The sequence below is a fragment of the Aegilops tauschii genome, chromosome 2 (assembly GCF_002575655.3).
Source record: "Aegilops tauschii subsp. strangulata cultivar AL8/78 chromosome 2, Aet v6.0, whole genome shotgun sequence".
Taxonomy (NCBI): domain Eukaryota; kingdom Viridiplantae; phylum Streptophyta; class Magnoliopsida; order Poales; family Poaceae; genus Aegilops; species Aegilops tauschii.
This window is the reverse complement of record NC_053036.3, coordinates 63625698-63634120: the sequence shown is the minus strand read 5'-3', so window position 1 is coordinate 63634120 and position 8423 is coordinate 63625698. Positions and strand designations below refer to the sequence as shown.

Below are 8423 nucleotides of genomic sequence, written 5' to 3'. Positions count from 1 at the left end.
CCTCGATGACGTTGAATTATCAAAGTCGAAGAAGAATACGCCTGCTACGACCATTCCGACAACAACATGGATTGTGACGGCTCTAAGATCAATGGTGATACACTCGCAAAAAAAAAATCAATGTTGATGCGGGATTGAGAAAAAAACAAAGATAGTGCATGGCGGCGGTTGCCGGCGAAGGCACAAGATGCTATATGTGTGCATCGCGTCGGCGGTGGCTTACTCCAGGACTTCTGCTCCAAAGACTCTCGAAGCGATGGCATGCAGAGAAGTGCTGGCACGACCTGAATATTCAGCAAGCTATGGTGGCAAGAGAGAATGACTTGGGGTGATAAACACTTTCCAGACATGCACCTGGACTAGGCAGGTCCGAAATTCGAATAAATCCAGACATGCACAGGGACATGAAGTTTCTACTCGCGAGCTCATATGCTCCCCATGAACAATTAAATCGAAAAAATAGCAATAAAAAATCTGATATTTCGTGGGAACAAACATTGACGAAATCTCAACATGTATTTTGGAATGTTGTTTCTTCATGAAAATTTGCACATATGTTGAGAATTTGTTAATATTTGTTCTGAAAACACCGATTTTTTTTACTGTTTATGAGGGTGGAGAAGGGCACTTTGGCATGCAGAGGCGCTTCAATCTTCGATTCATTGCCGACGACGATATCACATTGTTGGTTGTAAGAATTTCCCTAGCTCTCAGCCTCCCACGATCAACTGCCGTGAGCAGAGCACCGTGATTTATTTATTTTATTTTGTACTTTCTTTTTGCGGGGGAGAGCACAGTGATTCGAACATGTATAAACAACAAGCCATCAGAAGCTGGAGCAGATCGCTACTGCTGTACAAAAGTTCAGGTTCCGTAGTTCCTTCGAATTTTTAAACGGGCGTGCATCTTCTGACGCCATTTGGCACCTGCTCCTTGCAGTTCAGAGGGCTAAGCTAAGCCAGAATTGTTACAGTTCATTCATCGACGTCAGCGGAGACTGCCGGCCTAACGAGATGCCTAACTAATGATTGAGATTGAGTAATTTGGGTGTTAAAGAAAGAGATTGAATAATTTTGGACCAATAAATGATCGGTGAACGAGTTGCACCTGAATCTCTATCTGATTCAATATAATAGTATATGAAATGGTCCGGTTAGATTTGATTGACCAATTCAGGCCGGCCAAAAATTGTTCACGCAATAGACAAGAAAAAATGGTTGAAACATTTTTTTCTTTTTTTTTCGAAAAGGGGGACTCCCCGGCCTCTCCATTAGAACGATGCATACGACCATCTTATTAAATAAATAAATAGGTTCTAACAAGGTCTTAAAGTCTCTAAATGAAAATAAAAAAGAGCTCACACGGTAAAAGGGCTAGAAGACAAACTAGCCAAATAAAGGACGGCACAACCGGCTGGCAAAAGAGAGATAGGTAAACTAATTGCCTATCCTATTACATGACCGCCATCCAAACCGGTTGAAGATATCCCGAGCTACCATCTTCCAGCGGATAGATCCAGTAACCAAACGCTCCCTGGCCACCGTCGGAGTGAGTAGCGACTATGAACGGATCAACGCCGTGGCTCGGAAAATAACCTGCAAAAAATGAATGCGTGTTGTCCTGTTAAAAACCAAATCATTTCTGCAATTCCAGATTGCCCACAACAAGGCACAGACTCCTACGCGAATATGTCTCGCTAATTCGGGCTCTATCCCGTTAAGCCACGTTCCAAATAACGTGTTAACAGAACTCGGTGGAGTAATATTGAAAGCAATATGGACCGTCCGCCATAAAACTTTGGCTAGCGGGCAATCAAGAAAGAGGTGTTTGATCGTCTCATCCCGATCACAGAAACTACACCTAGTAGGTCCTGTCCAATTACGCTTTGTCAAGTTGTCCTTGGTTAAAATAACTTGTTTATGGACAAACCACATAAACACCTTGATTTTCAAAGGAACTTTGACAGCCCAAACATGTTTTGAACTAGGAATCGAGCTTGAATTGATAACATCAACATACATTGATTTAACTGTAAACACTCTAGACCTAGTAAGCTTCCAGCGTAATTCATCGGGCTGTTGAGAAAGCTGAACCTCCATCAGTCTACTCACTACAAGGAGCCATTCTTCCCAACGATTCCCCACTAGCGCCCTTCTGAACTGAATATTAAGGGGATAGATTGAAGTACCGTTGCAACAAACACCTCACGTCGTTGAACAATATGATACAAAGACGGGTATTGAATGGCTATGGGTGTCTTTCCGAGCCAAGTATCCTCCCAGAATCGCGTACTAGCACTGTTACCAATAATAAACTTTGTCCTATTAAACAAGGATAGTTTGACTTTCATAAGCCCTTTCCAAAAAGGCGAGTCAGCCGGCCTTACTGTCACCTGAGACAAAGTTTTGGTTTGTAGATACTTGTTACGGAGGATTTGCGCCCAAGTGACATCAGTCTCACTTGATAGCTTCCACAGCCACTTGCTGAGAAGACATCTGTTCTTAACTTCAAGATTCTCAATACCAAGACCCATTCATCGGGCTGTTGAGAAAGCTGAACCTCCATCAGTCTACTCACTAGAAGGAGCCATTCTTCCCAACGATTCCCCACTAGCGCCCTTCTGAACTGAATATTAAGCGGGATAGATTGAAGTACCGTTGCAACAAACACCTCACGTCGTTGAATAATACGATACAAAGACGGGTATTGAATGGCTAAGGGTGTCTCTCCGAGCCAAGTATCCTCCCAGAATCGCATACTAGCACCGTTACCAATAATAAACTTTGTCCTATGAAACAAGGATAGTTTGACTTTCATAAGCCCTTTCCAAAAAGGTGAGTCAGTCTGCGTCCTTTAATGATCCAATCACTTACTAAAATCTTAATTGCGCAATTTAATCTTTCGGAGTATATATTTTTTATCAGTATTTACCATTTATATCTGTGTATTTAGTGCATGGTGCTCCTATCCTCGATCCATGCATGATCATGGATGCGACGAAGGAACGTAGGTCCCATGCGGAGTGCCGCCCGGCCGGCTTGAGTGGAGGGTTCCCAATGGTGCAAAAATGTATTCCTTGGAGGAACCGGACGACGTTGACAACTTTTCCCCAGGCCTGCTGCAGCCGCTCCCTTCCTCGTCGCTCTTTCGTGCTGTCCCGCCGCCTGCTCGGCATTCGCAGGGGCCGCCCGCTCCTCACCACATCTACACCCAGGCGGCAGCAAGGGCCGGGCTTCCATGAGCAGGACGGCGGCGGCCTCGTGGCGGCGTGGCCCGTCCGCGAAGGGACGCGTGGAGCCGGAGGCCGCTGGCATTCCTCGGACGCTGCAGCTCGGCGCCATGATCCTCGTTTTGTGCCTCCTGAATATCTACTTCAATATTTACAACAAGCCGGTAGTACTAATCTTCATTTTTCTCCTTCTCCTTTGGGAATCGTTTCTTGATCCTATTCCAGTATGCATGTGACTGATGATGATGCTACACAGGTTCAGAGAGTATTTCCCTTCCCATACACCATCACCACCTTCCACTTCGCATTCGGCTCCTTCTTCATCACTCTCATGTGGCTGCTAAACCTTCATCCCAAGCCAAGGCTCTCCCTTCAACAGGTGACACAAGGATAAACACTGATCTTTCCAATTTGTAGAACGATAGAGAGAGAAGAATTGGCGGAATAAGATGTTGTATTGAGCCTCTCGGGCGGCTTATACATAGTAGTGGCTTGGAGGGCAAGAAACCTCTCCTAAAGATAAGGCAGGAGATTATTACAAATCATATGCTATCAAATACACATATATGCCTAAATAGTAAATACTCTAACATCCCCCGACAGTCGTAACGGTAGTGTTGCAGACAGTAGGAGCGTTGCGGATGAACCGACTGGAGAAACCGACGGGCTGACATCCCCCCACAGTCGTAGTGGGAGCGCTGTTGATGGTGTCATGTCACGTACACGTTGACTACAGACGAAACCGCCGAGTTGCTCAAGCGAGGTGATAGCCCTTTGTGCCGAAGTCGACGAAGCCGAGAGCGTGGGTGGCGGAGCCGTGGTCGAGGTAGCCGTGCGAAGGGTTGCTGTGGTCGATGTCATGGTCGGGTGCTGGTGTCGAGGTAGTTGCACATGAAGCCGCGGACGCATAGTGCACGAAGAGAGTGACGAATGCACGTCGAGGCTGTCGTCGAGGAAGCCGATGCCGAAGGAGACACAGTCCAAGTTGTTGAGGACGAGGTGCAGCCATAGTTGTGCCTGAACCAAATGCAGGTCGGGGACGAAGGCATACTTTGGTTTTGCCAGAACCGAGTACGCAAAGAAGAACTTGACGGTGATGTCATCGAGGCAGGTGTAGTGGAGGGTGTCGCTGCCGAAAAAGACATTGCCGATGCCAATGAAGACGAGGCGCCGATCCGAGCTTGCCAGACTCGGGAACGCGTTGGGGACGAAGGCACGTACCGATGTTGGCAGTACTGGCCGTGCAAAGGCAGGGACCGTCATGACCTGTGCAAATGCACGGAGATGATCACAAATCATATGGTACCAATACAGAGATATAGATACTCTAACACAATTTACCCGATCATGTTAAAATTAAAATATTTCCTTTCGATAACATGTTCATGAGTCATGTCAAGTCATAAAGTAATGCAAGTTTGCAATGACTGAGTTACTCTTCTAATTACCGGTGCAGTACGCAAAGATCCTTCCTTTGGCGTTAATACACATGATGGCCATTGTCTTCGCCAACATGAGTTTGGGCAAGGTGGCGGTCTCCTTCACGCACACCATCAAGGCAGGGAACGCCGTTCCACTCTCTGTCTTGTTGCTCAGGCAGGTATTTGATTTCAGGCTTTCTTGTGTTATCTGTCCCAGTAATAAAATGTGCAGAAAGAGATGAATATGTTGTTCTTAATTGTTCTGTTCTTGCAGACACCTTCTCTACTTGTATTAGGTTCTCTCGGGTCGGTTCTTGGTGGAGTTGTACTGGCATCTATGACTGAAATTTCATTCAACTGGTTAGTTGCAATGTTTGCCATCTCTTAAATTCCAGTGTCAAAAGATTGGAGAAACATTGGCTCTCTTCACATCTTGCAAGCTATATTAGAATGTATATATCACACTGTGCATTAGTTCAGTCAATCTTATTCACTGCCACTCTGGAAAGAAAGAAATAGTGGTTCACATTATTGGCAATCGGGTTAGTCTTATACGCATGTATCACTCAAAACATTCTAAAATGGGAAGTAAGGTTTGAACTTTGGATAAACTCTTGCTAGGTTGCAACTTAAAACTCCAGTTAGTTTAGCTAAATTAATGCAGGAATTTTTTTTCTATTTTGCAATCCAAAACATTGGTTGTACTTCAGGTTTTGGCAACTGGGTTATTTCTTGTGGTCTTAAGCAGAGCCATCTGCCATCATGTATACTAATTGTGTAAGTACGTTGGGGAAACAGGATAGGATTTTGCAGTGCTAGGGATTCCAATGACCAATCGCGAAATGCTTTCTGCAAGAAAATTCTTGCTGATAAAGAGGTGACTTGCTACTTTATTTTGTTCTATTGGATATTCACATCGTAGAAGCATGATAAATATCATGAAGAACATTCTCCTTACACATAATTTTTCCTTACAGGAAAAATTGGACGATATAAATCTCTTTTCAATTATGACTATCATTTCATTTTTGTGTTCGGTCCCATTAACGCTATATCTAGAGGGCATAAAGTTTAGCCCGCTGTTCCTACGGAGCACTGTGAGTATTGCCAGCTTGCAAAAGTAGATATCGATTGTTTTGACAATCTTTTGGCTAATAAAAAATCAAACATTGTGCCTTACTGTAGGGGTTAAATCTTCAAGAACTATGCCTGAAAGCGGCCGTTGCGGCCACTTGTTTCCATTTTTACCAACAGGTATGTCAATCTTCACGAAGGATCAGTTAAGACCACATAGCGCATAATTATGCATAATAGTAGTTCATAACACCCACATCATTGTTCATAATTAAAGTAGATAACACTTGCTTCGAGCTAAACTAAAGATAAAATGGGTCGGAGTCAGGATTTATCAACGTTGGCTTGTCGGATCAGGACGTCTCTAGCATGTGGGTGCCCCGCCATGACACCAGCGCATTGCCAGAGTCATCGGAGTCGGTGGTGGCAACCTCCCCGAAGATTACATCATGCTCGCAATCCACCTCGGCCAGGAACCGGCGGTTGGCCTCGGCCTTGTGTTCGTCGACGATGGACTGCAAGAATGCTTGTTTCACCTCCACCATCTCGGCGTCGAAGGCGAGTAAACGGCCGCCTCCTTGTCGGGCGTTCTACTCCTCCACCTCTCGGTGCTCCTCACCGTCAAGCAACGCACACTCATACTCACGCTCTGCCACCTCCCATGAGAAGAGGATGTGGTCGCCGGCGCCACCCTCGTATCGGCTTCATCCATCGCCTGCCCATCCTCCTCCTCCGCCTCGCCCCCCTCCCGCTCTTCCTCGGCCTCCTTCTCCTCTTCCTCTAATTCCGTTGACATGGATTCCGTGAGCTGCGCTGCCTCCCGACCCCGACGATGACGAGTCAATGGGGATAACGTCCCCTGCGGTGGCACCCCACCTCTTGGCCCACGACCGGCGGCACACCATGTCGATTTGAGTGGCAGTGGACAAATTTATAAGGGGGAAGGGGGTAAATTTGGTGGCTTGTCGCCGATTGAGTCATTTTTCCGGTCAGATGAGAGCACAAAGGAGTTTTGAGAAGTGATGTTGCTCTCTCAAATTTGAGCCAAATAGAATCTTTCGAGATTTTACTCTTCAATTTTTTGAGTTATAGGTTTGAGGCTTCGATTAGGTGTGTTTAAACTTTAACTCCACAAAAGATACCAATTTGAGGAGTTAAGAAACTTAAGAGTTCGATTAGAGATGCTCTTGGTAGCTGTAGAGGCTTTAAATCACCATGATCAACCGGTTTCTATGCTCAGTGATGTTGGATGAGTGGTCGTGCATAGTAAGTTTCATGACCTAAAATTCAACTCTTACCACTTTTCTGTTTTTTCATGTTTAATATTTACCATTAATTCTATTTAATTTTTTCTTTATTTACCTAGTAAAGTTTCTACTTTGTTTTTGTGGCAGGTTTCATATAGTTTATTGGCCATAATATTACCTGTAACCCGTTCTGTTGCGGACTTCTTCAAATGAGTTGTCATCATATCATATGTTCTCTTCTTCAGAACTCCACCTATAAATGTCCTTGGTAACTTTATCACCAACCGATCCTACTTTTATATTCTAGTAGTTCACTCTCCTGTTTATTTGTGTATGAAATATATCCTTATTTGCAGGAACTCGGCGTTTTCCTGTACTCTAGATTCACGAAAGCAAAATCGAAGACAAATGTTGCATAAAAATAGTTTATACTAGACGCATTGTCGCGCCCGTCTATTATTTTGTTAGAATAATAGAAATATCCATACAAAATATTGGAGCAAATTTGCATAATGTAACTTATATATTGGTTAGCAGTCGAAGAGGAATTTAATCTGATTGAAACAAAGTAGAGCCATTGTAGAGGGGCACTCTCTTTCTTTATGATTATGAGGGCATATCAAGTACAAAAATCTTTGTGAAAAAAACAAAACTTGTATCATCAGTGATCTGATTGTATTATCTAGACATTGTAGGAAAATAAAATATATGTTATATAATTTTGAATGACTTGTATGACACAAGTACGTTGAACATATATGCAAGAAACAGCAGGCATGTCTGAAGGTAGAACCAGATATCAACAATCAATATCCATAAAAATCACCTCCACTGGAATTGCAGTTAGGAAATTCATAGCACCTAGAGCGTAGAAACTACATCGACATTGCTATTCTTGGCTTGTTTATCTTGCAAGTATTTTTTTCAAGCATTCTTAACTTAGTCAAGCCTATGATATATAGCCCGCAAAAAAAGCCTATGATATATAAGCCAACCCAACCCTGTCTAAACCTACATGATTTTTTTAACAAAACAGATCAACTAAGTGCTCAAGGCAGGGAAGACGAACACAATTAGGTGCCGACTGTGGAGAAGGGTGCATGAGGAGTCACCCGAAGTGGTAAAAAAGGTGGCAACGGAGTGCTGGCAACATGGCATCCGACACTGGTCTGCCATGCAATTGCTTGTACTTGAAATGTCCATCTATCATTGCGGTTGTGAAAACCACAAAGGTGGACGTTGTAACACAAATTAAATTGCTTGTTGGACATGACAAAAAAAAATACAAGAGCTAAAAAATGCATTAAGTAAAACGTAGTAAAACAATAGCGGTGAATTGCAAAATAAAGATTCCTCCAATGGTTAATATGATACTTGCGGGGGATCAGGGCCGGGTAAGCTCATATTAATATGGGAATGTTCAAAAGCGATCATGATAAGCTAACAGATACG

The 8423-nt window shown here is 43.8% G+C and overlaps 1 pseudogene; it reads left to right on the top strand.

Annotated features, from left to right (window-relative positions):
- The first annotated feature begins 3237 nt into the window (after positions 1 to 3237).
- Positions 3238 to 7390, top strand: LOC109755933 (phosphoenolpyruvate/phosphate translocator 3, chloroplastic-like; annotated as a pseudogene).
- Positions 7391 to 8423: the final 1033 nt, after the last annotated feature.